General features: G+C 33.8%; 1 protein-coding gene across 1 annotated transcript in view; it reads left to right on the top strand.

The window, feature by feature from the left end:
* Nucleotides 1-1,569: 1,569 nt before the first annotated feature.
* RhoGEF64C (Rho guanine nucleotide exchange factor at 64C) overlaps nt 1,570-16,458 on the top strand; it is a 163,796-nt gene continuing 148,907 nt past the window's right edge. Inside the window, exon 1 of the mRNA XM_065350807.1 lies at nt 1,570-1,907. The gene's annotated coding sequence lies outside the window, so the exon portion shown is untranslated. The remainder of the gene's footprint in view (nt 1,908-16,458) is intronic.

Below are 16,458 nucleotides of genomic sequence, written 5' to 3'. Positions count from 1 at the left end.
CATATATTTGAGAAGACGAACAAAAAACGTACTATGACAAATTGTCTATATTCAAAATTGAAGGGGCAAACACAATTCGAAAATTCAAAATTCTCCATAATTCTGTAACTCTGAAATAATCTCCACTCAACACCTTCTATTTTATTGTCCCTCCCTCAATACAAAACGCCAATCCCTTAAACATTTCAGACTTTGACCCTACAATAATTCTTGACAACATCAAACAGGTGGAAAACATTCTTAAATTCATCAAAGAAATCAATCTTTCGAACCAAATCTAGATTACCTAACCCCTCGAAACTGGGCGTAAAAATCTTGGCAATTATATACGCCTGATATTAAAAATGTAAAAAAAATCTAGGGCACAATAAATTTGGAAATTTTTAATCAAGTTTGTTCCTTCAATTTTAAAGATAGGGAGTTTTTCATAATATGAGTAAGTAATTACATTTGTTGTTCGTCCACTCGAGTAATATGGGTTATGGCATGGCATATCATTTGAATGATTCGAACTTCGAACATTTTCTTATTTTTGATTATTTCAAGTTTGTGAAGCACGTAGCTCATTCAATTCACGAGATACATTTTTGCTTTCAAGTTTTTTTAAAAATAGATTTTTGTCGAGAGAGATTAACGCCATAGTTGAGAAAAAAGTTCAAATATAATAAGTAGGTTTTGTTGGATTTCATATTTCAGTAAAAAATTACCCAATCCTTTCTTTCTTCCAATTTGAAATTCAAAATTGATTCTGCTTTAGGTGCTTTTAATTTTGTATGTATCCTTTTTTTACGAAGTGATTTCACTATAACTTTCAGTATCAAACTCTGTATTCTTGTTTTCATCTTCGTTCTTATTCAAGTTAAGTTTAGGTGATTGAAAAGTAACCAAAGTATATTTTTAGTCTCACTCGGAAATTTAACAACATTTAATATTTTGGTTTAGCAATATTTTCCAATTAGCCAGGCATTAGGAGTGTTCGAGCACTCTCCAGCAACTAGCAAGTTACAGAAGCCTCCAGCAATTACAGCGAGTCTGTCATGAGCTCTCAAAAACGCTAATTGTTTACGTTTTTTGTAAACTCTGTAGTGTTCTGTAGAACGCTCGAACACCCCTAGGTATTGTTATTATTATTGATGTTAATTCACATCCTGACATCCATTGTTTCTCAATTAAATTCATGTTTACCTACCCTTCATTCATTTCCATTTAATATATCTCAGGTGGCTAAAACTTTCATTTTTTTAAATCGGTAAGGGCAGATAAGGTTCATTCAAACCTGAAAAGTTATTATGAACATAATAATGGAACTTCAAATTTTCAATTTTGAAAATTGAAGAGAATTACAGAACACATTTTTTATGATTCAGTTTTCTGCAGCCTTTGAGTTTGAGCAATTTCAAAATCAATCCCAACTCAAATTCCAACCACCATAGTCCAGTAACACGCATCATAAGCCCAAGTTTACAAACATGAACTAGTTAGTATGACTAATATGCATCATACACACAATGGAAAAGTAGGGGGAACAGCTTGCATTCGAGTTTAACGGAACGACTACGCGCCGGTGAAGTCAAGAACAAGAACCAGATCCCAGAATGGTCTTAACACCTGATCGAACCAAGTTCATCGTATTTTACAGTGTTATCTAGGTTTTGTGTACGCCGCCGGTGTTTTTTTTAAAAGTATTTTGTTTCTGTATCGTATTCGTCGCAGTTTTTGTGTTCGAAAATTATTTTTGCGTTCTGTGTAATAGATATTTTCGTTCGCGAGTGACATATTATAATTGTTTGTTTGATGTTGAATCTGTGTTTGTATCATACATTTGTGATTGCATTGTTTGTCGTTGGATTCTGCATTGGATTTTACATATATTTGTACTTCTTCTACGGATCATAGACTTCTAAAAAGGTGAGTTCTTGCATTCGTTGTATGATCTATGATACATTTATTATAACACTGATAATTATAGGTAAGCATTGATCGAGAGTTCTAATTGTGTTTGAAAATCGATGCCAAGATACTATTGAAACACTCGAGAGCATGTGAAATGAATGGAAAAGATGATGGGAGAGTGGAGTAAAGCCTTTTACTTAATAGGTATAGGTAAAACTCTCAGTACCGCACTGTTTTCAGAGCGGTATTGTTGCACTTTACCGGCTACTTTCATCAGTACGGTATTGACGCGAGTTTATCAGTAACACTATGATAATATCAACAATACCTATGCGCGTACGTATAAAATGGTGAATCTTTGTAACATTTTTGAGAGATATGTACGTTTTTGAGCGAATCTATTCTAACTGAACTAGTAAATGAATTAAATATTCTGTACTTTAAACACTATAATGATTAAGGATTTCAGTAAGTTCATTCGTATTCGATGAAATTTAGTTTCAAAAGATATCAATTAACTACTATGTTGTATAATTCTTTTTGAATAATTTTATCAAAGTGAGAACGATCGCAGACTACAGTACCTGTACAAAACACACATTGAATGATCAAGTAGATATAATTATTGTATGTACGAGTACATATTTATAATGTACTTTAGATTCACACCACTTTGTTATCATCACATTTTAATGTAACTAAATACTGAAAACTGAAAAATCTGAATTGATTTTGCGAATAAATAAACTAAAACAAAATGAAATTCATTTTCTGATTAGAAATTAAACACCCACATTTGATTCACTCAAACTTCGAACAAAAGAAAATAAAGAAATCACATGTATGTAAATCGGCAGGTTATCTACTGAAAAGCACGCTTTGAATGTAAAGCAGGGTTGTCATTTAGATGAATAATTAAAGTACTACATTTGTAAACTTTTTTACATTTTTGTGTAATTTTGTACGCATAATGACTTAAAGACAATTGCCTTGTTTTAAACAGTGAGGCACTGAGAGCTTTACCTATACTAATTAAGTAAAACATATTACTCAACTGATTCGGCAAATGTACGTGAACACCAACTCGTGTGCTTTGCAACGCTCGCCTGCGGCTCGCGCTGCAAAATTCACACTCGTTGGTATTCACGCACTTTACCGAACAGTTAAGTAATATACTATTACTGTTAAACAAAATCGACATAATATTCAATGAGAGTGAATGAGATCAATAGATCATAATGAGAAATTGCCAAGCTAAGCACATGTAGATGGTCGAATCTTGAAAATCAGTTTCACGTATTACCTGTATTCACTAACGAAATAGTACATTAAATGTATTAGTATTACTAAACCCAGAAGCAGCGAAGGAAATGAATCAAAATCGTTGGGGAAAAAAAAAAAGAAAATCACTCATTTCCACCTCAGTTGAGAAGTATTTTGTGGCTGTGGTACTTTGCTGCTCACTCTCCACTCATATTTATTTTGTTTGGACACTTTTTCTTGCATTGACAAATTCCACTGAATTTTCATTATTTTCTGCTGATTTTCAGTGATCTTGATGCTCCTTTTCTTCATTGTTTTTTTACTATTTTAACACGTTTTCAACGCTTTTTCACGCATCACTTTGTACGAATTTTTAGCAAATTTCACTACATTTTCATCGCTTTTTGGTGATTTTCCAGGATTTTATTACTTTCATGAATGTTTTAACATTACTTTAACGCGTTTTTAACAATTTTTCAAGCACTTTTGGCAAATTTTATTAAAAATTCAACATTATTAGACCTGATTAACAGTATTTTTAATACTTTTAATTATGGTTGTGAGAGCTTTCAACAATAATGTTTTGTGCAAATTGTGTTGAATTTTGTCAAATTTTACTGAAAATTCCATCTTTTTTTTGATAATTTGTAGAAATTTCATTTTTAAATGTTTCATTTGTGTTTTCAAGTTATTTCAGCAATGTTTTATGCAATTTTTTCCACATTTTGCTAGTTGTAACAAAGTTTCTTCTGTTAATACTAGCAATTTTTTTAGTAGACGATGTCATTTTAATATGTTTTCAACATTTTTATCGTGTAATCATTTTCAATATTTATTAAAATTTTGCCAATTTTTTGTTTTTAAATAACTTTAACGATTTTTTAAAATTAAATTTCGATTGCATTTCAAGGGTGTCTAACACTCCTATTTATCCTACAAAAGTCCTTTTTTTTGCCTATGACACCTTTTTGTCCTTTTAGTGTCCATTTTTCAATAATTTTATCCAAAAGTCCTTTTTTTCCAAAATGACTTTTTCAAATTTTCAATTTTTTCCCCTTTTTTCCGGAATTTTGAACTTGTAGAAAAGGGCTCATGTGTCGACTTTTTTAGAACTTGAATCACACATTTTTATGAGCTTCTGCCCTCGCTTCGGTCAGGCTATTTGCTCTTCTTTTTCCAAATAAGTGACTTATTGTTCAAATTCAAGAAAAGTTGAAAGTTTGAATCAGAAAAATAAACTCCTCCTTCCTTACAGATTTTTTTTACTTCTCAGCAAAACATGAAATTTTGAAATCAAAACTTTTAGCCTTGCTTCACTTGGGTTTATTTTCTTTTTTTTCAAGTTTGAATTTTTCTTTTCATTTTTTTTTTTTTTTTTTTTTTTTGAATTGGGGTGTTGAATTATCATTTAAATTTTAAGATTTTGTAGCAAAATATAGGTAGCTTATTACACAAAAAAACATTGTTTTCATACCTCTCAAAATACTAAATTCCTAAAGCTTTTGCCCTCGCTTTGCTCGGGTCCGTTAGCTTTTCTTTTTCGGATTTTAAATTTTCAAAAAAAATAATTATTTGAATTTCAAAATTTCGAAGCAAAATAATATACTTGGTAACTCATCACACAAGATAACATAATTTTTTATATCTCCCAAAATAACTTATAATTTTTGAGAGCTTTCGCCCTCGCTTAGCCATGGGCCAGTTTGTTTCTCTTTTCCTGAATTAATAATAAGTTCCGAACTTGAAGGAGAAATCTCGCCCACTCCCTCCCCCTCTTAAAAAATCCCAAGTGTTGAAAAACTGTCCTGTTAAAAGTCCTGCTAAAATTCCTTTGGCTAAAAACTTGAATGAAAATTTTGAACCTTCCACCTCGAAAAAATTTCGACACCTCCCCCCCCCTACACCTCAAAAAATTCCATAAGTGCTCGAAAAATGACCTGCTGAAAGTCCTACTAAAAGTTCTTTTCAAGTCCTTTTTTTTTTCATTTTGAAATATTGTTAGACACCCTGATTTCATTGAAATTTCATCCTTTATATGTTGATTTTTATTGATTTTAATGCTCGCTTGAGTATGTTACATCATTTTAGCACCTGTTTCAACACTTTTTTTTGTGTAATTTTTGCAAATTTTATTGAATTTTCATCTTTTTGTGTTTGGAAGAAGTTTCAACAATGTTTTATGCAATTTTTGATCAATTTTGTTGAATTTAGCCAAAATTTTATCATTGTTTGATAATATTTTGCAACTAATATTGAACAAAAATCAATTAAATTTTTGGAGAAAAACGTTTATAAAAACCTGATATTTTAAAAGTTCAGTTTTAAGTTTTGGTTGAAAGTTTTTCCAATAGAAGTTTCGGTTTCAGTAGGATTCAGTTTGTTTGGCTTTGCATGCCCGATCGAGAGGATGGAAAGAAAAAAATTGAAATTCAAGCTAGATAATAAGAAACCATACGAGTAAAAACTTGAAAGATAGTTGCTTGAACTTGACTCGGATTGATTGAAGAACACGTTTGAATGATACGTAAATTTACGTTCAATAAACCGACATGAACTCCAGCACCAGATCAAAAAGTTGAACACAGTTAATTTTCATTTTGGTCCAACTATATTAAGTACACATCTCCATTAAATTTACTCGATCCGATTCTTCTTCGCATAAATCACCTAGAATATGCCATTCGTTCGATTTACTAGTCAAATATACTCGATGTTTTCTTGTAGAAAACAAGATGAAACCGTAATTTCATCTTTATTACGCCATTCGGACTTTATGATCATTTTATAGTGTTAGGTTCTGAAACTTGTTGATGGAAGTTTTGAAGGCAATGAATGTTTAGGCGAAAGTGTTTTAATGTCGTCATAAATTAATTTTTTTATTCTAGCGACAATGAACTTAATAGTATTCGCTTTAAATATGAAATTCAATTTCTACGTGATGTTTGAAAAATTACCATAGACAGTTGCATCGCGTAGAACTATGGATTTCGTGATTTGGAATATACTACATAAGTATAACAGATCCGATGCTATGTGAAAGCAATATGGATTCGCAGAATTGGATAGTGTTCAGGATACCTATGTAGGTAGGTAGTCGCGATCTGAATTTTAAAACGGTTAAATTAAATTCAATTTTTGTAACAATTTAGATCATCGGTAAGTTTTGTTTGTTCGTAGGTAGATTGCTCTTTACGTGCCAATGCGATAATTTACTTTTACCTAAAATTCCGATTAGTCATTATGTAGGTGCTTATGGTTTTTTGTCAGTATTACCGTCTCCCATTGCTCTTGGAATTACATCACGTTGTTTCTTACAGTTCATCGTGATCGTAGGTATATCTGTAGTCATGTTGTTTTTGTCGTTGATATGTTAAAATATTTCAAGATAATTGAGGAAATCTCAAATGTAATATTGCAGGTGTGTTTAAGATAATGTTATCTTAGAATGGATAGGTCTTTCTACGCAGTTTACATGTTAGCATGTCATTTGGGAACTCAGATTATAGGTACGCACCAAAAATTCTCTTTCTTTCCAAGCTGTAGAGAAATCACAGCTCTTTGGATAATTCGCCAAATTAAAAGCATCCCCTTTCTTTTCTCCATTCTGGCAGACGAAACGAAATTTAAAAAAAAACAAATCCTGATCTTTTCAGATTAATTACATATTTATCTCCTATTCGAAATTTACCTATTGTTTTTGTTCGAACATTGCGAGATAATTCCATTAATCCGAAAAACTTTCTTCGTTTAATTTCCTTTTTACCGTTAAAAAATCGACGTGGTAATAAAACGATACTTAATAATCCATGTGTAATATGCATACATGTATAATAATTTCATTATGTTCAAACCGACGTTCTGGTCAATAACGCCGATAAAGACATTAAAATGAGTTTATGTTGATTATATGTTGAAGCAGATCTAGTAGACTGTAAAATATACGCTCGTCAAAATGTTTGCCATCGTGCGAATGGATCATTTAATTTTCGCAATTGAATATATTTAGCATACTAGACAGCAATGTTGAAGCTGCTGGATGCCTGCTACTTCACACCAGTGCTTTGAAGTGGTGCTATGAAAGTGAAGCAGTCCTTCAAGATGATCTAAGAAAAGGAAACATTACGAATTGAGGATTTTAAATTCAAATAGATTTTCTGCTGGGAAATTTCCAAACTTAGTCCAAAACATAAGGATAGTTCTAAATTTTTTTGGGTGAGGGTGGGGGGGACGAATCCAGCCCCAAATTAAAAAGTGTTGATTAAAAATTTGAGATAAAAGATCGGTCCTCGAACCAAAATATTCAGCGAAGAGTGGATCTTTTAAAGGCTAAAGTGATGATATCCTTCAAAATTTTTCTATACAATAGGTCGACCATACTTGAGAAATGTTCTTGGCCTTTCCATTGAGCAAGTTCGCAAGGAACTTTCGAATTTTACCAGAAATTTCAACTGTTTATCTGTCCGAATCAACGGAGAAATAAATTCAAATGATGTACCGCAATGTAATATCAAATTAGACAGTTATTACATCTTAAGTATTTTAAGGGCAATAACGAATAAAAGAAACATCTAATAATTCTAAAATTCATACATTGTAAATTGAACAATTTATTAGGTTATTTGGTCAAGGCTACAATAAAAACAAAATATGTACATCGTACAAAAAAAAATACACAATACATAAGCTAACACGATGGCCATCTTTGCCACTATACATATATTTTCCGGCGGGTAAATAAGCGAAAAATGAATGAGAATTTAGAGATAAATAATCAATGAAATTCGAAAGGAAACAATCGCGGATACAGTCACTCGTTGGCGAAAAAATAAAAGATCCTTATCCCAATCAAAACTTTAACATCTTGTAGACTATGATGCGAAAAAACGCGCTAATTTGCGGTTTTGAAAACAATTACGAGTACGAAGCGAGATAAGGGGCAAGGCAGAATCACTTTGACCCAAAATGAAGCGCTATACCTACTCTCGATCATGATGAATTTGATTCACTCCAACTGGATGGTTGCAGTTCTCATCTTGGAAAAATTTTGCTTACCTGTGCATTGTTTACATTCACACTATACTCAGACTCGTTCACCGGCTGTTCTCTGATGATTTCTACTCGTTGCGATGCTACGCACATGTCGCATATTGTCTATTCGATCGTCGCTCGATGTCGGTACTTTCTCTGAGATGGTTTTACAACAGGCACACTGCTACTGTAATTACTTGTGTGCGTATCTCGTTTTATGCGTTAGCTACATGCTGATTGACACACCTTTCTCTGTGTTTATTGTAAATGGCATTTTTTTCTTCTTATTCGTACACGATTATTGTCTTCGATAGATAGAGATTATATTGAAGTGTTCGTTTCATATAGATGAAGAAAGTATTGGTACTTGGCAGTGGTTCAAGGTTATTAAGGATGGTAATTAATAATATCAATGCCAATGGAGCACAAAGCTGCGTTCTTATGTGTGCGGTATAGTCGCTGCAATGGTCGTGTTTTGTTGAGGCAGTTTTTCCACTTCGATATGTACAATGGTTCATCTTCATGTTGAGTCGTCAACTTGATATGTTTTATGCTTTTAGCAGAATAAAATTGTATCAAGTAACTTACATGTTTTCCTTCTTTGATTTGGGGAATCAATTTTTGAATTCGAAAAAATGATTCTATCCGATTTCACTTCTATTTTTTCAAAATCTGCGTCAGAATTCAAAAAATGAATACATACACGATCGAATTCTGCCACCTCAAATAAGCAGGAATTACTTATGTCTCCAGCCATTTTCGATTTATTTATTTTTTGTTCAAAATTAAAGAAAGGGCAGGGAGAGCAGTGAGAGCACTGTAGATTCGTATCCAAAAACCAAACGGGCTTTTGAAAACTAAACTCACGACGTATTAATTAATTACACATCATTTTCAATTTTTTGAAATTTTGATCATGTTTGAGCACATTGGAGGGGGGGGGGGTTCAGAGAAATTGGATCAAAGAAATGATTCAATATTCCAAGACGTGTCCGTTCACTTTTGATATTTTTTGAGTTTTTATCTACCGGAGAGGGAGGAGGGGGGGGGGGGGTTATAATCTATTCCAGGTCCAACTGGATTTGAATTTTTAATCTTTAAAGTTTGGTTTGGTTGATTTCCAACAAATCACAAATACGTGAAAATTACGCCCCAACCTTTCTTGAAAATTTAGACAGAAATGATGGTTCAGATGCTGAAGTGCATTTTTCGATGTTTTGTGAATTTTTGAAAATTAAATTTGAGTCAAAAATGGAGAAAAAAAATCAAAATTCACGAAATTGATCTGGAAAACTGAAATCTGGCGTATATCCTAATTCAGAAGCCCCCCCCCCCCCCCCGACTGGAAATGGTTTAGAAGCGTTTTAAAAAATCCTGGGGCCTCCAGAAAATTTTTGAAAGTTGAAAGTTTAAATTTTTACAAAATTTTACCCAATGAAGTTGGAAAGCTGAAATTCACTGTATACAACCCTGAGTTGATTGAAGGTGGTTTCGAGCAGTTTTTTGGATCCTCCAGCCTCATATTTTGGAGATTCCTAATTTTCAAAAAGTTCCCACAAACGTTTTGAAGGTGCTCGTTAATCACCCACTTGACCGATTACTCAGCATTTTTCTAAAATCGATTTCTGTTGATTCAGACTTCAAAAGTGTAGGTATCTTTTCAAGTGTTTATGATTAAAATTTTGAAAAAGGTATGATTATGGTTCCGAATCAGCAGAAATCGATTTTGAAAAATGGTGTGTAACCGGTCTAGTGGGTCATTAACAAGCATCAATCGCGTTAATACGTACTAAAACTGATTTGAATAGTTTTTATGGTACTTTTTTCAAAAAAAAAATGGTTAGAGGCTCCAGGATGGCTTAAGATTATTTCCAATCGACCCAGCGTGTCGAAATTAGTGTTGAAAGTATCTAAATTTCAACTTTCCAACTTCATTAGGTAAAATTTTGTGAAAATATCAACTTTTAAAAATCTGCTGAAGGCTCCAGAATTGCTCAAAACAATTCTAAACCGTTTCCAATCGATTCGGGGGGGCCAAAAAAAGTTATGTACCAAATTTCAGCTTTCTGGGTCAATTTGGATGAAATTTTGATTTTTTATTAAACGTTTATGCCTTTAATCTTCAAAAATTTACTAAAAAATTGAAAAATACACACGAGCATCTGAAATTTTGGCTGGTGGTGTACTTTTGTGTGCCTTTTTGATCTGTGTACTTGGCTTTGTTTGTACCAAAAACATTTTTGCCGGTTGGGATACCTCCCTTTTAAGGTGTCTTCAAAATTGAGTTTGTTGCAATTTGAGTCTATTGATTGTGAAACAAGTCTATAAAAATGCTGAAGGTTTGGATTTTCTTTTCTGCGAACAGAGTTGTTAAATATAATTTCTTCTTCCTCCTCGCTCGTTCGCACACCTATTTTTGCCCGTTTATATTTATTTTTATTATAATTTTCTTAAATTAGGTAATGGAAACTACCCACCTATAAGTCTTATGTTCAACGTAAGGCTGCTAATTTACCTAATCATCGCTTATATGCGAAAAATTCTACGAAATTGAAAAAAAATTGCACATTATTGGAATTTGCTCAAGGACGCGATCGAAAGGAGTTTTCGATGAAATTAATTAGCCATCGCGAGTACCTACAGGACCTACCCATCGTATATTTTTATCATCAAGGTATCGAAAACTAGTAGAATTTTAAGAATTAATTCGTCGATTCGAGCGAATCATCGAATTGGAAACCGACAAGTTACAGTTGTAAGATGGAAATATCGTGTTCGAATGCTGGCTAACTTGTTTTTCGTATACAAACTTAACGATGGTAATTTTTTTCCCGCGTATACAATGTCACAAAATTGCAACCATTTGGCCTTCGTGTGTCTGCGCAAGATGTCACCCAAGATATAGAGCGTGAGGGAGAGACCCAATATACAACTTACCTAGTGTGAACTGTGAACCTTTCTTTCTATCTGTGTAGAACATGGCTTCTAAAATGTGAATGTCTTTGCTTATACTTCAGAAGCCATTAGAACGAGCATTTTTTGAAATAATGCTCGCTTTTGTTCATCGAACTGCAAAAGGAAAAAGTTTTTCGTTGTTGAACATGTGTGTAAAACGTAATGGAGAATGCGGTTTACATTTCTTCGCCTTTCTTCTGTAGAATGTACGTAATCGTGTAGGGAAGCGGAGGTTCGGAGATGTTTTCACAAGCTCTAGCCAACGTCCATTGTTTTTAATGATGAAAAAAAAAAGGAAAAATGAATAAACCGATTACTCGTATAAGTCGTGGGTAGGTACGCAAGGAAGTGTTGGATGCGGCGCTCAGGCTCATGACGATGGTGAGAGCGGGTGGTGTGAGGGCGACATCGAGTCAAAGGGCCTTCGTGAGAATATTGAACAGGTCGACAGAAAAATTACATATTTGATGTAGACTTATTATTCGGATGGACGAAGCCGAGCAGATCCAACCGAGCTGACACCCATACACACGATAGAGTATTTACTATTTACCCACACGCAGACAAATGGACGCTGCGTGCTCGGTGTCGGTCGTGTTCCGATTCGGAAATAATTACAATGGTCTGTGCCTGTGCCGAACCCGAATGTGGGTCGATGTCTGATGAAGGGGTTTTTATTTTGGCGAATCGCTATTTAGAGTTGGACGTGCGGTATGAGTTCGATTTTCAAAGAATGACTTTTCTCGTCTCTCTCGCATCTCATCCCGTCGTCGTCGTTGGCCTAATGGACACGATTCTCAATGATTGGATTCAGTTCCTCCTCCTTCTCTTGTTTAAGTTCAGTTGTCGAAAAGAAGATAAATCATTTTTTTCCGGAGCTATATTGACGACGCGACGTATCGTGTACGGATATGTATGGTTTGGCCATGGTAATGAATTGGCGCGGTCATCGATGTCGGAAGTAACACGTGTGCTGATGTGCTGCGGGAGGAAAACGGCCGAATAGATGAGCTTTTCAGTATGGCACCGATGAGTACTTTACATACCATACCTATACCTGGTCCTCCACCAAGCAAACCAAATGGTATTCGTCATAATGTATGTTTCTCGCTCGATAACAATTAATAGGCGGATTCGGATTCCACGCGTTAGGTTTATTGGCCGGTGGTTCGTTGCCCTGGTATGGCGGTGTATTTTGGTTCAAAGCTCTTTACTATACCACTATTAGGAAGTAAAAATTATTACTTAATGAGATTCGAATGCGATGTAATTAACGAATAGGTAGGTACGTTTCTTATCTACCATGTACGTTCCACCTATGTACCTATATGTGTTTCGCTATATTATACCTTCGCCCTTGTCTCATCAAATACTTATATGGCCGAATTTCCAACCGTTTTTATGCGTAACACGAATTTGCCATTTGTTACTCCTGTATACGTATTTCAAACCGAACGCACCTTACATTACGGTATTTTCGATGGTGTGTTTTAATTACTTGATTGATAATAGAAACAATGACTATAGAGTTGATGGTTTTTCATCATTTATATTTAGATGATTAGTAATGCATAGATGCTCAGAGGCCCAAGTATGACGTTTATGGAAAAATTTCGCCAAATGTTTAGGTACATTCGCGGGTGGCAAGTTGGTCAGGAATGCAGTTTATATTTTTAGAGGATGTAATTAAAAGTATTCAAAGCGTCGCGGATTTATTGATATAGCGGTTCTTTATGGAGGACATGGAGTACCGTTTGTTGAGATAATTTTGCATAATGAATGGCCTCGACGGAAAATTCTTCCGGCAAGTTGTGCAAGTTTGTTGTATTTTTCGTGAGGTATTTGGCTTCGGGCTTTTGGTTGATATTTATGAGTTGCGATCGAGGTATTCAATGTTTACGTTTTTTACTGGTGTCGTGTTTAAACCTAAACTAAACTGATTTTAAGGTTTACAGAAACAGAATTTGTTCGATTTATTGGAACTTGACGAGACAACTTCTTTCAACTTTTCTGCCGAGATCTAAGCAAAAATAAAATTTTTGAAAATTTATAATGTCAAAACCAACTCTATAAGCAGCTTCTAGCAATTTAAGTTGATTTTTAGATTTTTTGTAAATTATTGAAAATTTAAAAACCAGTTATTTTGGTGGATGTGAGAAATTTTTAAAAATTTTTTCTCTCTGGTAGGAAAATGCTACTGGGAAATCTGATTTCTATTACGATGCTATTCAACGAAATTCAAAAAAATATTAGTGACGAAATTTTCGTTTGAAAATGATGCTGAAATGATTGATTTTTTGGAATCAGCTGCATAAAAGTGCATTTGTAATTCAATCAAAACAGTTGCAATAATTGAAGTAGTCTCTACGCATTTCATGAACGATTAAAAATCTCGGAGGAAATAGATATGGTGCTGGAGATGCTAGAAAATTTGGAAGCAAAGTGGACTACATTAGATTTGGATAGCATTGAGTTATGATTGATTCAGCAGTTTCGTCTAAAAAATATCATCGAATCAGACATTTTTTAATTTTGCGAGAAATGATCTCACAATTGAAAAATTTTTCTTACAAGAAAGAGTATGCAAAAATACATTACCAGCCAAAATTTCAAATACCAAAGCCAAAGCGCATTTTCGATTTTTGATGAATTTTTGAAAATCCAATTTGGGTCAAGAATGGAAAAAAGTCAAAATTCCACCAAATTTAACTAAAGGCTAAAATTTTTAATTTACTTTATTATTATTTGTGACTCACTTAATCTATTAGAAATGGTTTCGAATTGTTTTGAGCAGTTGTGAAGCATGCAGCAGATATTTGAAAGTTGGAAGTTCTTCATAATTTTTACCCGGTGAATTTTGAGAGCTATAATTTACTTTATACTGTAATTTTAACATTCTGAGTCGACTGGAGCTGGTTTCAAACCGTTCTAGAGCCTCCAACCATATTTTGGAAATTCCAGTTTTCCAAGAAAAAGGACCATAAAATCCTTTTAAATCAACCTTAGCAGTGTAGCACATATCAATTAGTTAATTTGGACAGTTTTTGGTAGCACTTTTTGGAAATCTAGAATTTGCAAAATGGGGCTGGAGGCTCCATAACGGCTTGAAACCATATTTATTCGACTCAGTATGCTGAAATTGGACTACGAAGTAAGTAAATTTCAGCTTTTCAACTTCATTGTGTAAAATCTTGTGAAAATCTCAACTTTTGAAAAAGTGCTGGAGCATCAAAAAATGCTTCTTTCTTATTTTTTGACCCTCATCCTCCCATTTGTACTCTTTGTTATGGTCAAATGCACATCTCGAAAAATTGAAACTGACATGTGACATATCATTTGTTTAGTTTTCAATTCAAGTGCTTCTTTAACCCCTCTTCCTTTAACTGAGAGCTCAACTTTTCATGACAATTGACAGGTGCATACATATACATACGTAGGAGTACAAAAGTTGAAATCTAGCACTTTAAAATTTAAAAAAATTACAGAAATCATATTATTAATTATTTTTGTTATGTTTTTTTTCAAAATAAGCTGGCCCCCCTCATCTCGGGGCACAAACGCCCCCTTCCGGGTTCACTAAAAATCAAACATTTTTTTTCAAATGAAGTGGCACGTTGATTTTTAACAATTTGGAGATACAGTCGGCCCCGCTTATTATGGATCCGCTTAATAAAATCACCCGTTTAATGAAATCAAATGGCTTGGTCCCGATTTTTTGTACCTAATTACACAGAAAATCACTCGTTTAATGTAATCAAACTCCCCGCTTAGCAGAATCAGTTTGTGAAAATATTGAGGTATTTTTGGGAAAATGGCTTGTTTTTTCATACTTTAAATCAAAAATTTTGGAATTTTTCACTTATTATTCTCTTATTTTTAAATTTTGATTTATAACAACTTTCTCTCTAGTGATGATAAAGGGAAAAAGGTCTAAACATTTGAAAATTTGAAAAATATATGTGTTATGTACCTAAATCGCGAATTTGGGAGTACCTATCGTAATTTTAATCCATCTTTTTAGTATGCATGTACATTGTGAAGTTGTAGTAAATTTTTTTATGTGAAAATTGTGTTTTTTCAAAAGTTCGCTTTATAAAATCACCCGCTTAATAAAATCAATTTGCCTCAGACAAATGCGACCATAATAAGCGGGGCCGACTGTACTAGGTTAAAATACTCGTATTGGCTCAATTATTTTCCAATCCATTCTTCTGACCCTCCCTCTTCCCCATCCAAAACAAGGTTGAAGTAGAAAAAAATTGAAAACGACTCTAATGTCCTTCCAAACTTCCAAAAAATAAATAGGTGAATTTTGAGGTGTTCAGTGAAATTCAGCCTGATCTATTCTTCATTACGATTCCTTTGTCAACGATTCTTGTATAAATTTTTGATCGTATAAATATGTACTTACTTGCGATCGCTCAGTTACCTATTTGGCAACTGACGAAAAATTACAGATGTTTTGTCAACAGATTGAAGAAAAGAACGGATGTTCTCTTATGGCAAATAAAATTCAAATTTCGTTTTCAAATGAAAGTATTTACGGAGGCAGTTGAAGTATTCTGCCAATTTTATACCTCAAAATATTCATATTATTGATCGATTCGCTGGCAACTTTCGTAACGATGCGCAATATAATCGTTTTAGCAAACCGTAAACGACGAATTTTTATAAGCCCTACGTGTCTGTTTGTGTCCATTAAAATGTATCGAGCTGTGCAAATGTAATTACAATTTCACCGGCCGAAAGTTAACTGGAAACGACCTTGCTTTGCTGGCAAGTGGCAACGGTAAGTCAAAAGGAAATACTGGACGTTAATGTAGACAAGACGTGGGTTCGAATTCGTTATATTGTCTTATCACGTTAGAAACAGCTGGCTGGCCAAACGTGGTTCCGCTCTTAGACATTATATTCTTACCCTTCAGTGCCTCTATGTGTGGTGTGTAACGAAAAGGGTATCTTGTAAGACTATTATTATAATTTGTAACCGTATACACCTACAAATCTTTTATAGAAACCTTGACCTCATATGTGGATGCATTTTCGAAGAATAAAGTGAAGCAAAATTTCCTTTCCAGAGGAAAATTAGCAAATTGCGGATGTGTTTTTGAACCATAAAGTAATCCCTCCTCAAACAGTATATGGTACTAAAATGCCCAAGTCAATTGAAAAACTTGCAAAAGTGTGTCTGGAAGTCCTGGAAAATTCAGAAAAAAAATAATAATTCTGCCCTGACAACATTTTTGTATTGAAAGTCTGCCCCCTCCCCTCGATTCGCGATTATAAAACCCATTATTACCAAATACCAATAATGACTGA

The sequence above is a fragment of the Planococcus citri genome, chromosome 2, assembly GCF_950023065.1.
Source record: "Planococcus citri chromosome 2, ihPlaCitr1.1, whole genome shotgun sequence".
NCBI lineage: Eukaryota > Metazoa > Arthropoda > Insecta > Hemiptera > Pseudococcidae > Planococcus > Planococcus citri.
The sequence above is the reverse complement of the archived record's forward strand: the minus strand, read 5'-3'. Positions and strand labels throughout refer to the sequence as shown.